Raw genomic sequence first — 13,559 nt, 5'->3', positions numbered from 1 at the left:
ACTGTGAAAATTATGGTGATTGTCAATTGCTAGGAGAGAAAAATATAGTTTTCTAAAGGAGTATAGCCTCTGGTAATTCATCCATTCCTCAGCAGAACACAAACCCGACAATATTTGTGTGCCACAAATTGATCTCTCCATACTTAAAGGAAACAAAAGGATCCAAAGTTGGTTAAGTAGAGAAAGTGATGGTAAACTGGGATAGAATTGGAAGATACGGGTAAATATAATTGAAACACATTATATAGAAATCTCTAAGAACTAATTAATTTAATTGGGCAGAAAGACATGAAAATGGCGGTGAAGTAAGTAGAGCCTATGAAATAGACTCAGGGATTATGAAAGTATGGAATATCTATTCACCTATGTAAAACTATATCTCAAAATACATAACGTCACATCTAAATTATACTATTTATGTTCTGATACCAATACTCAGTTCTATTCGTAATATAACAAAGACATCATGGTTTGAATACAACACAAAAATTACAGAGACAGCATAAAAATGGGTGCTGGAATGATGAAGATAATTTCGGATGTAACTTGGTATAATGTGCACTTCGTGATAATCATCCAAGTGGTTTGAAAGTACATGAGATGAATTTTACTACCTTGCTAGAAAGACAATATTCATAAAATATATTAACTTTAAGTGCCTGGGAATCTTATTTGGGGTGTGCAAGCACATAAAACGATTTCTCACACACTGGCTAATTAGAGACCTTGACTGCTTATTGCTTGAGTAGTTCCTCATGCATCTTGACAAATTCAGTAAGGAGAAGACGTGGAGAGCTGACTTCAACTCTACTCATGTTCTCTTGATGTCGTTCTGGGCATATGTCTTTGATAAGCGTAGAAAACACAACAATCATGCTGAAAAGCATCAAGGTTAGAAGGTTTTAAAGTAAAATGCACATATTTCCATCATTGCTATTAGGCAGGACAACCAAGCATGGAAGGAAAAATAAGACCTTAAGATTTTCTGTTGTGTCTTACAAGGATCTATATATCTGTATCACTGACACTGTAGATTCTGGAAATACCTGAAATCTAATGTGAGATAAAACATTCCAATAAACTGTTCAAACTTTTATGTACTTGAAGAAATTACTAAATTAACCCATATTAAGTCATAAGCCACAGGAAGTAAATTTTCTCAAGTTTGTACAAACGATCTCAGCCAATTAGGGCATTACAAATTGTAGTTTTCCAAACAAAATCACACATAATATTTCATCTTGCCACTTGTACAAATCCTCTTATGCCCATTGCTTTGATCAATATAGAGGTCTCAAAATATATTTTACACTGTTCTATATCACCTGAGTACCTAGATGCAACAAAGAGATCCTATGAGTTTCATCTATTTGTTTTTCAGCATAAATTCCAACCATACTGCTCAGAGCATCAGAAAGAATGCTTTTAAGGACTCTTCATACATGCAGGCAGCATCATGTAAATGGTAAAAGAAGGGGTCTAAAGAAGGAAACCATTTGGATGGATTGAGAATGCTGCAGTGTCAAAGAAGAAATCCCTTAGTCAGTAGCAGCCTGGCTGACCTGCTGGGGTCCAGAAATGAAACGTGCAATGTATACAGAGCATATGAATTAGTAATTGGAAATTGAAAACCTATAAGAATGTGTACAAAATCTTTGTGAAACATCTGACCAACTTGGAAACATATCCTGTGGCAAAATAAAATAATAAAATAAAATATTAACTTACACAGATAATAATATGGTTCTGCAGTTACGAGCACTTAGTGCTCCTGTGGAGGACCCATGTTTGGTTCACAATGTCCTTATCTGGCAATTCACGTCTGCTTACAACTAGAGTTCCTGAGGATAGTACTCTGATAACCAAGGCATCCAAAGTATTTACACAAATGTGGGCATACTCTCCCCACACAGACGTGTAACTATATATTTAAAAATAATTTTTTGAAAATGTACTTTATTCTTGAAATTTTTATACACACATACAATAAAGTGCCACATATGCTCAATTTCCCCTCAGTTTTCTGCCCTAACCCCTTTAGCACGCACCCCTTTTAACTTCATTTTGATTTGCTTCATAGCACTGTAGTTCCAGAAAATGTTGTCCATATGTGCTCAAATGTGGGAGCTGCCACTGAAGCACAGGAAGCCTACTAATGCTACAGGCTCGAAAAAGAGTAATTCTCCACCCTACAGAAGCAACTATCCATTGCCAATATCTCCTATGCACCAATCTATCATACCAAATGCAGAAATGAACAAACAACATCAACTTTCTTCTGCAGGTCTGGATTATTCTGCTCTTAAGACCACGTAAGTAAGCATAGGGGAACCTGGTAAGGAATAAAGAAAAAAATGAAATAGGAAAAAGAGACATATGCTGATCTCAGTGGGTGGAAGAATCTTAGCGTGCACAGTGCCTGGACTCTCCATCATACTTAGCCTGACGGGCATAACTGAGCTTTTCCCAGACAACAACATTTTTACAGCATCCCTTCAATTTTACTATCATAAACAGTTCAGAATACTTTTTTTTCTTGTTCCTCTTTATGCTATGATCACACATTGTTACATGCAAATGGGGGAACTGGGTGACAGAGTGTGAAAAGGCTATGCATGTGCCCATTAAGATATTGTCATAAACCAGTAAGGGAAAAAAAAAACGGTTCCAATAAATACGCTGACAGATGAAAATTTTATAGCAACCATCTCTCAGAACTCATCTCCTTTTAAGTTTAATGTATGGAGAAAATAGATCTTGTACTGTTCAAGAAAAAGATTGCTGCAAAGAAAGGAAAGCCAGGAAAGAAACATAGTCCTTATCCTTAGCTCAAACCACAGGCCAGTGCACTAGCATTCATTACCTCATGCAGAAGGGAAAAATAGCTTAAAATGCTCTGACCAAACTGGTGCAATATTGAATGCAGTTAGACACTTTTGTTTCAGCCAATAATTATGGAGGGTGATTCTGAAAGCATGTCTAAATGGCACTCACAACCTTGCAAAAGAAAGGTGCCTGCAATCGTCAACCTGAGCGTGTAGAGGAGACATAATGATTCTGTACCATTTTGAAGTGAGTTGTCTCTGCATTATTTCTGTGTATTGTGACATCACGGAGTTGCTACTTGTTTTAATTGAGCTCTGACAACTTTGGTTGTGACAATGTCATCATTTTCAATCTAACATACTACTCTGTAAGATTGCTAATACAAAACCCAGGTTTAGCTAGTGCTATTAGCTCACTCAGTATTTGTTCCGGGAAACCAGAATTATATCAGTATTATTCAACCTACCCATAATTATCTAGAAGGAACCTTCTCACAAGACTTTATGTCAGCAACTTCATGGATCTCTGTACTTCTTTCTCATCTCATTAGTGTCCTATCTTGATAACATGTTTATTAAAAGCTAGGACCAACTCTTTTCTGAGAGAAAGAAAAAGAGACATTGAGAGAGAGAGAGAGAGAGAGAGAGAGAGAGAGAGAGAGAGAGAGAGAGAGAGAGAATTTTGAGATTCTGTCATTCTCTGGCCTGCTCCACACCCCATGCAGAACACTAGAAAGTGTCAATCTCAACTCTCTCTTTTCACTCTATATTAAGTACAGTAATTTCAACAACCAAGTAAATTCAGTGAAACATGGTGGGTACTTCATTCTGTAGTTCATTAACTTATATATACCACTTTGTTGCAGTAAGCACCCAAAGCAATGACATTATAGACCTTAAGATAAAATTTTAAAAGTGCATGCATATAATAATAAGCAGTCTTGTCTTTAACTGGTTGGCCATAAACCATAAACATCAGGCCTTCTGTACCTAACCAACATTTGGAATGTCACATCTCATCTTACTATGTCTCACTATATAAAAATTCTCTCTGCCTCGTAGATTCAAAACACTGCTCTCCTATTTTTTTGTTTTCATTTTTCAAAAATGAGATGTTACATCTTATATAAAAGTATCCGAATGATATTTTTATACAATCTATTTTGTATCAGCCTGAACATGTTTTGAAATTGTCTTTGAACTCAAGAATAATCTATTTGTAATTTATATTTTTAACAGTACTTTGTTTTGTAAATTTAGTTTCATCTGCTGTATAAAATAGTCCCTAGGTCATTTCTTCCACATCTGTGAGAAACCATGATTGATCAAATGTACAAATTAAATCGCTGTGTTCCTTTGGGTTCTGAATTTATTAACTGTAATGTTTTTGAGATAGAAGTAATGTTCTAAGGTAATTCATTGTCTACGGCTTATTCTTTATGTTCTTTGATGTCTATCAGAGTACTTCAAATTAATGAAAGACTTTTTTAAAAATTCAGTTACCTAATGAAGGACATTCAAAGGAGTGTTCACTCACAGAGCACCCCAGTGTGGGTGGTTAGTCAAGCAAAAAGCCTCATCCTAATTTAGCCATCCTAGCTCCAGGCTATAGATTTAATGTCCTTATCTTTATTGGAAATACATTTAGGAGACAGCAGAACCCAAAGATAATTAAAATTGTTTTAGATGCACTTTACAGTTGTGTGATATATATAAATATATATATATATATATACATACATACATACATATATATATTATTAGAGAATATATTTCCATTAGGTATGCTTCTTCACTTTGATCTCAGTAAAGTGATAAATGAATGTGATTTTCTATTTGTTTTTAAATGAATGCTTTCGACTGACTATAAAAGTAATAAATGACAGAAATAGCATGACAGTAGGCTTCCAAGGCTTCCCATTTTTTTTTAAATTTCCATCTAGGTAATGTCAATCACCACATCATTTCCCCTATACCAGTTCTTTGCATTTTCTTTGTAATGGTAACAGTTTTTCTATTTCCTGCTTTTGAATTCATTGACACGACAAGATTGTTCTGATAAATCTACTTTCTGCAGCTAAGAGAAGCATTGCTAACAGACAGATCCCCTAAAGCATATATATCTTCTAATAAATCCAATTCTTCTAGTTCACTTTTCCCTCAGAAATTCATTTTCCTTCTATGTTGTTTTAGAATAGATCCCTCAATCACCTGCCACCATGTGTTCTTAGCATGGCATGTATCAAGTAGGAAAAGTAGAATTTTAAAGAGGAAAGTAAATCTTAATAACTATACTCAGTCTAAAAATCTGTCTGGTAGATTTTGAATATCTGTGTAGGTATGACCAGAAGATGGAAAGAACATAATTCAGGTAAGCTGTGTGTCATATCCCATCACATCAGATTGAGTATCTGTCAGAATGTATTTAGGTTTAAAAAAATAGGAACATATTTTCAGTCTCTTTAACATTATACTTTGACTCAAAAAGTACATATTTTTATGTATACTTCTCATAGAATCTCTGAGATAATCATTCCATCTACTTTACAGTTTATAACACGAAAGTACAAGGTGTGCTTACAAATTTACACAGGCTTGCATGATATCAGCAGAACTGAAAGCCAAGCCAGTAATATATTGACTCGAAAGAAGTTTGCCATTATACCATTCTCTAATACTGAAAAGTTCTAGGCCAAAGCCAAGGGAATCTCTCTACAATATTTAGTTGTAAGAATATTAATTTATCAATATATGTAGAGAACACTATTTTATTATGTGGGCATCTTATTCACAAGCTTCTCATGTGTAATAGGAAATTAAAATGATTTCAACTTGAGTATGGATGCATTAGAAATGCCAAAGAACCATATTCTACATTTTCAAATGACCTTTCCAACCCAGCAGGAACTAGTAAAAAAAGTCATTACATGGCTTAGGACTCTCGTTCAGTTCTATAATAGATATACTCACCTTAACCAGTTGCTACTGGTGACTTAAAGTATTCAAATGACCAGTAAAGTAAAATGCAAACACATTTGAGAAATTACAGCATTTAATATGCACATGATTAATAATGACTTCAATTAAACAGTTTCTTTATGAGAATAAATCTGAAAGCATGTGCTATTGCTGATAATGATAAATATTTTATTGTTGTGAATAATGAGTTTTTATTTTCCAAGATTCATCAACAATGCAGTAAAAGTCATTAAAAATATATACCTGCCCCTTCCCTAATATTTTTAATCAAAACTACCCCATAATTATTAACAACATACCTAAATTCCCAAATAGGCACATATTATTTTTTAAAAGTAAGTTACCATAAAGACCAAGATTAAAAAATATGATGCCAATGCTCTTTTAAAAAGAAAAATGAGCTATGACTGCCAAAAAGCCAGGTATGCTGCCTGCATACCTCCTCTCACTCTCTTTTTCTTTGTTCCTCTAGACCCAAGACCCTAGTCCCTTATCTAGTGCTAAAATGGATCACCAGCTTCATCTTTCTCCCTCTCCCCCTGTACACATCTCCTGTGGATCCCACAAACCATTGCCTACTAGCTCCACTCCCCCAGCTTTCTGCTTTATTCCAGACCTCAACATCAGCAACCCCCCCCCCAACGGTAACTCAAGGAACACTCTGCCCATAGCAACAAGTACTCTGAAGAGAGACTCACACCTCTCTTACTAAACCAGTGATCCAATCCTCCCAAGTCTCACACCCAGCTTCGTATCTGGAAACCTGCTGTGGTATCCAATTCCTCTCTGACCCAATCCCTAATAAATCATAAAGATATCACTCTCCAGCTTTCCTTTCCTCAGCTTATCCCAGTATCTTGCCCACTTATAGCAGGATTTGGTAGGATGATGTCATTATGCAGCTGAAGACAGGTACAAGATAGAATGAGACCTGTCACTGGATGAGAAGGAAGGAGGGGTGGGAGAAAAGTTTTAGAGAGGAGGAGGAGACTGGAGCAAGGAGAAGAAGCAGCCAAGAGAATATCAAGTCAGATGTTCCTCTCTGGACATTTACAGGTTGCTATGAATATTCTTTAGGGATGATGTCTACAGGATTTTTATGTCCAGATAGCAAATTATATCATATCAATTGGATCAGAGGTAATTGTGTTGTGTACTCTTTCATGTGGAGATTTAATTGAGTTCAAGAGAGTACATGGTGGCAGGACACTGGGCTACCATGGCATTGGGATATGAATGTCTGGCATGGTGGCAACCTCCTTTGGGAACTAGATAAAGAGAGAGACTGATGCCAGGCTCAGAGAGTAGCCATCAGCAGTATGTTATAGGATGGAGCAAAATGGGTGAGACACTTTGCTGACCGAGATGAAAATATCAAACAGATGTCATGGGGCACTACAGTGCCAAAACTAGTGCAGGTTAAAAGAAACCATTTATTATAATCATATAGAAACAGCATTCCCCATTAACACACAAATTAAACTGGCCAGAACACAGTAATCATGCACTTCAAACATCTACAAAGGAAACAAAAACCAAGGATTACAACAGATACTCAACAAAGACAAATCTATAAATTAGCACATAGATCATAACGACCCCAAAACCAGATGCTAAGACACCAACATGAGAATACGAATAGTCATCAGGGAAATGCAAATCAAAATGACCCTGAGATTCCACCTCACTTCATTCAGAATTGCTAAGATCGGAAACTCAGATGACAACAGATGCTGGTGAGGATGTGGAGAAAGAGGAACACTCCTTCATTGTTGGCAGGATTACAAGCCAGTGTAACCACTGAGAAAATTGGACATTGCACTACCTGAGGACTCAGCTATCCCAATCCTGGACATATACCCAAAGGATGCTACAACATATAGCAAAGACACATGCTCCACGTGTTCATTGCAGCCTTATTTATAATAACCAGAAGCAGAAAAGAACCCAGATTTCCCTTAACAAAGGACTGGATACAGAAAATGTAGTACATTTACACAATGGACTACTACTCATCTATTAAGAACAATGACAGGGTTGGGGATTTAGCTCAGTGGTAGAGTGCTTGCCTAGCAAGCACAAGGCCCTGGGTTCAGTCCCCAGCTCCAAAAAAAAAATGACTTCATGAAATTCTTAGGAAAATGGGTAGACCTAGAAAATATCATCCTGAGAAGGAAATACAGTCACAAAGAACGCACATAGTATGTACTTACTGATAAGTGGATATTAGGAAAAAAGTTCAGAATACCCATGATACAACTTATAGACTATATGAAGCTCAAGAAGAAGGAAACCAAAGTGTGGATGCTTTAGAAGGGGGAACAAAATAATCAAGAGAGGTGGAAGGTGGGAGGGACTTGGGAGGAAGAGAAGAAGGGGAGAGGAAAAGATGGGGGCAGGATCAGGTGCTAGAGGAGACAATGGAGAAGTACAGAGGGTCAAGAAATTGAACATAGATGTGTAGCAATGGGGGATGGGGAACTGGGAGTAACCAATAGAAAGTCACAGACACCAGGAAAGCAAGAGACTCCCAGGACACAACGGAGATGACATTCGCTGAGATATCCAACAAAGGGGAGAGAAAATATGTAGAGACCATATCCAGAGGTTCGACTTGACGCCCAGTTGAAGGATGGGGCCACCCACCAATCTCAAAATTTTAACCCAGAATTGCTCCTGTCTAAAGGAAATACAGGGACAAAGACTGAAGCAGAGACTCAAGGAAAGTCGATCCAGAGACTTCCCTACCTGGGGATCCAACCCATATGCAACCAAAGAATCCAGTCATTATTGCTGATGACAACTAGTGCTTGCTGAATGGAACCTGATACGGATGTTGCCTGAGAGACTCGGCCAGAGCCTTACCAATACAGATGCGAATGCTTACAGTCAAAAATCAGGCTGAACCCAGGGACCCCAAAGAGGATTTAAGGGATGGACTGAAGGAAGAACATAGAAAGAACAGCAATATCAACCAATCAGATACCCGAGAGTTTTCAGGGACTATACCACCAATCAAAGAATAGGCATGGGGGTACCCATGACTCTAGCTGCATATGTAGCAGAGAATGGCCTTATCTGGCATCAATGGAAGGGGAGGCCCTTTGTCCTGTGAGGGCTTGATGACCCAGCATAGGTCAGTGAGGAGAGAGTAGGTGGTTGGGTGCGGGAGCACCCTCATAGAAACGGGGAGAGAATGGGATAAAGGATTTCCTGAGGGAAACCAGAAAGGGGGTATAATATTTGAAATGCAAATAAATAAAATAATCAATAAAACATTTTTTAAAAGTACAAAAACCACCAACAGCCAAAGGAATATGTCACAATCAGAGCCATGTTATCCTACGACAGTTTTTTTTCTAACATAGAAAAACTATGTTAGACTGTAGAACAATTTTTATGAATATGATAGGGATGGTAAAAGAAGAAATACACAAGTCCTTAAAACTATCGAGGAAAACTCAAACATTATAAGTCAAAAAATAATAATAGTTCAAAATTTGAATTGTACATAAAATGCATAAAGAAAACAAAAATGTGTGAGATTTCTGGAAATTAAAAAGTTAGGAATTCACACAGGAACTACAGAGGCAAGCTCCAATAACAGAATACAAAATATGAAAGACAAAATCTCAAGTGTTGAAGATATGATAGAAGAAACACATCAATCAAAGGAAATGTTATAGCCAAAATTCTCCTCACATAAAATTTCAAGGAAATTCAGAACAACTAAAAAAGACCACACCTAAGAACAGGAAGGAAAAAACTTCCAGGTCAAAGGCCCAGAAAATATTTTTAACAAAATCATAGAAGAAAGCTTTCCTTACTTAAAGATGGCGCCTATAAAGTATAAAGAGGTGTAGTAAATAGACTGTATCAGAAAAGAAAGTCCCCCACCATATAATAATCAAAAGAAAGAAAGAAAATTAAAAGTTGTAATATAAAAACTGCCTAATACCATATACAGACAGACCTATTCGAATTACATTTTAAGTCTCAAAGGAAACTCTATAAACCACAAGGGCCAGGAAGATGTGATGCAGACTCTAGGAGATCACAGATATGAATCTAGCCTACTATGACCTGCAAACTTTTCTACTACAATAGATGGTGAAAATAAGGTATTCCATTTTGGTTGAGGTTTCCTCACTCAAGATGATATTTTCTAGTTCCATCCATCTGCCTGCAAAATTCAGTAAACCTTTTTAAAATATCTGAATATTATTCTATTGTGTAAAAGATGCACATTTACTGTATCAATTCTGGTTGAAGGACATCTGAGTTGCTTCCAGTTTCTAGCTATTATGAATAAAACTGCTATAAACATGAAAGAGCATGTGTCCTTATGACATGATAGAGTACTGTTTAGTTATATGCCCAGGAGCGGGATAGCTGGGTACTCAGGTAGAACTATTTCCAGTTTTCTAAGGAACTGTCAGATTGATTTCTAGAGTGGTTGTATCAGTTTGCAATTCCATGAGCAATGGAGTTTCCCCCTTTTCCACGTCCTTGCCAATATGTGCTGTCATTTGAGTTTTTTTTTTAATCTTTGCTATTTTGATTGGTATAAGTTGGAATTTCAAAGGTAATTTTGATGTACATTTCTCTAATGACTAAGGATGTTGAACATTGCTTCAGGTGCTTCTTGGTCATTTGAGATTCCTGTTCCATAAAGACATGCATGGTATGTATTCACTGATAAGTGAATATTAGCCAAAACGTACAGAACACCCATGATACAACAAACAAACTCTAACAAGTTCAACAAGAAGGACAACCCAAATGAGGATGCTTAAATTCCACCTAGAAGAAGGGCAGAAATCATGGGAGGCAGAGGGACGGATGGACCTGGGTGGGAGATGGGAAGGGGTGGGGAAAAATAGTAGGAAAAATATAGTAGAAGACAGGAGAGAAGCTCAGAGGTCCAGGAGGATGGATGGAAATATGCAACTGCCAGAGGTGGGGGTGAGGATGAGGGGGAAACCTCTAGAAAGTCCTATCCCAGACCTGAAGTGGGAGAGGCTTCCAGGACTCAATGTGGGTGACCTTAGCTGAAATGCCCAATAGTGGGAAGGTGGAACCTGATGAATCTACCTCTCGACTCAGACAGGACCCTCAGTGGAGGAATGGGGACACCAACACACCTATACATCTTTCAGCCCCAAAGTGTTCCTGTCAAATAGAAATGCAGGGGGAAAAAATGAAACAGAGACTAAAGTAATGACTGACCAGTGACTGGTCAAACCTTGGATCCATTCTATGTGTGGGCACCAATCTCTGACTATTACTGATACTATGTTGTTTGCAGACATAAACCTAGCATGGCTGTCCTCTGAGAGACTCTACCATCAACTGACTGAGACAGATGCAGACAGTCACAGCCAAGCATCAGACTGAGGTCAGGGACCCCTATGGAAGAATTATAGGGGAAGGACTGAGGGAACTGAAGGTGATGGCAACTCTATAGGAAGACCAACAATGTCAACCAACCTCAGAGACTGAGCCACCAACAAAAGAGTATACATGGGCTGGTCTGAGACATCTGGCACATATGCAGCAGAGGGCTGTATTCTCTGGCCTCACTGGGAGAAAATGTGCCTAATCCTATAGAGATGCCCCAAAGTGGGGGGATTCTTAGGAGGGTACACTCTCAGTGGCAAAGGTGACAGGAATAGGGGCAGGAACTCTGTGAGGGAGACTAGGAAGGAGGGCAACATGTGGGTAGTAAATAAAATAATAAAAAAAATGAGAAAAAAGATATTCCATAATAGTCATATTTAAATGGTATCTATCTAAAAATCCAACCCTATAGACAGTGCCAGAAGGAAAATTCCAACTTAAAGAGGTCAACTGAACCTATGAAAATACAGGAAACAAATAATCTCTCACTAGCAAAATCAAAAGATGGGAAGAACAGTCACACACCACAACCACCGCAAAGGGAAACAACAACAATGTAGTAACGGGAATCAAGAACACTTGGCCATTGATAATGCTCAATCCTTGATTTAAAACAAAAACAAAAACCATGAACAAGATAGATCTAAAAACAGTTTCTATTTTAATACGGCATCCAAGGAACACACCTTGGCATCAAGGGTAGATGTTACCTCAGATTAAAGTGTTGGAAAAGAGATTGCCTTCAAATGGACCTAAGAATTAAGCTGACGTAGCCACTTAATATCTGAAAAAAAAATAGACTTCGAACCAAAATTAATCAAAAAAGTTAGGAAAACATACTATATACTCCTCAAAGTAGAACATCCACCAAGATAACATTTCAACTTTTAGTATCTATACTCCAAACAAAACAGCACATTTTTTGTTTTGTTTTTTTGTTTTGATTTGTTTTTTTTCTGGAAACACTTCCATAACTTAAATAACATATCAACCCTTAAACACTAGCAATGGGAGACTTCAATATCCTATTCCTACCACTATATATGTCATCCAAACAAAAACTAAACGGAGAAATACTGGACCTAACAGATGTTATGAACAAAATGGACCTAACAGAAACTTATAGAACATTTAACTCAAACAAAAAAGAATTTATCTTCTTTCAGCACCTCATTAAACTATCTTTAAAATTGATCACATTTTCTGATACAAAGCATGTCTCAATAGATAAAAGCAAATTTAAATAACTTTCTACATCCTATCAGACCACTATAAATTAAAAATGGATATTCACTGAAACATCAGCAACTGAAACAAACTCATGGAACTGAACAACTTTCTACTGAATGAAAACCAGGTCAAGACACAAATAAAGAAAGAAATTAAGGACGTCTAGATTTAATGAAAATGAATATACAGCATACCCAAACTTACTGAATATAATGTTACTTGGAGGAAATTCCAAGCATTAAGTGCCTGTATGCAAAAATTGGAGAGACCTCATACTAGCAACATAAGAGCTCACCAAAACCATCTATAACAAAAAGAGTAAGCATCCCCAAGAGGAAGAGACAACAAGAAATAATCAAACTGATGCCTTAAAGGAATAAAATAGAAACTAAAAGAACAGTACAAAAAAATGAAATAAAGACTTAATTCTTTAATAAAATCAGTATGATAAACAAACTCTTATTAAAAGTAATTAAATGATATGGAGAGAATATCCAAATTAAAAAAATCAGAAACATTCTTGCTCCCTCTTTTTCTCTCTTGTTCTCTCCCTTCTTCCCCCCATTGTCCCCTCTCTCCACATTCCCCTTCCCTTTCTCTCCACAGGCTTATGGCCAGCCTCTATTCTTCTACTTGTCTACTCTCTCTCTTTTTCTCTCTCTTCTCTGCCCCCTAATATCCTCTTAACTCTCCTCCCTATGCCCTGAATAAATTCTATTCTATACTAACAAAACAAAACAAAACAAACAAAACCAGAAACAATGATAGGGACATGATAAGATACATTGAGGAAATCCAGAAAATCAATTTAAAAACCCATACTCCACACAATTGGAAAATGTGGAAGAAATGAATAATTTTCTAAATAGATATCACTTACCAATGTTACACCAAGATCAGATGAACATTATATTCAAGGCTTTTAATGCCTAGTGAAAATAAAAATATGTATTAATATCTCCCAACAATAAAATAAATATTCAGGGTGAGATGACTTTAGCACATAATTCTACCAGACTTTCACAGAAGAGTTGATATCAATATGCCTCAAATTAGTTTACAAAATATAAACACAAGCAATATTGCTTATGTGGTGAGTGAATATGCTTGACCAGGAAGTGGCAC

Source organism: Rattus norvegicus, chromosome 6 (genome assembly GCF_021556685.1).
Source record: "Rattus norvegicus strain SHRSP/BbbUtx chromosome 6, alternate assembly SHRSP_T2T, whole genome shotgun sequence".
Lineage (NCBI taxonomy): Eukaryota > Metazoa > Chordata > Mammalia > Rodentia > Muridae > Rattus > Rattus norvegicus.
The sequence above is the reverse complement of the archived record's forward strand: the minus strand, read 5'-3'. Positions refer to the sequence as shown.